Genomic DNA, 434 nt, shown 5'->3' on the forward strand with positions numbered 1-434 from the left:
ACTTTCTATAGTCCAGGTGAACGTTCTGTAGTCCAGGTGAACTTTCTGTAGTCCAGGTGAACTTTCTATAGTCGAGGTGTACTTTCTATAGTCCAGGTGTACTTTCTGTAGTCCAGGTGAACGTTCTGTAGTCCAGGTGAACTTTCTATAGTCCAGGTGTACTTTCTATAGTTAGGTGTACTTTCTATAGTCCAGGTGTACTTTCTATAATTCATGTGTACTTTCTGTATTTCAGGTGTACTTTCTATAGTCCAGGTGTACTTTCTGTAGTCCAGGTAAACTTTCTATAGTCCAGGTGTACTTTCTGTAGTCCAGGTAAACTTTCTATAGTCCAGGTAAACTTTCTATAGTCCAGGTGTACTTTCTATAGTCCAGGTGTACTTTCTATAGTCCAGGTGTACTTTCTGTATTCTAGGTGAACTTTCTATAGTCCA

The 434-nt window shown here is 39.4% G+C and overlaps 1 protein-coding gene across 1 annotated transcript in view; it reads left to right on the forward strand.

Moving 5' to 3' along the window:
* Positions 1-434, forward strand: part of ptpn11a (protein tyrosine phosphatase non-receptor type 11a) — a 24,784-nt gene that overhangs the window by 17,898 nt on the left and 6,452 nt on the right. The gene's annotated exons all lie outside the window — the stretch shown is intronic.

Source organism: Nematolebias whitei, chromosome 18, assembly GCF_014905685.2.
Source record: "Nematolebias whitei isolate Nwh7 chromosome 18, NemWhi1, whole genome shotgun sequence".
Lineage (NCBI taxonomy): Eukaryota > Metazoa > Chordata > Actinopteri > Cyprinodontiformes > Rivulidae > Nematolebias > Nematolebias whitei.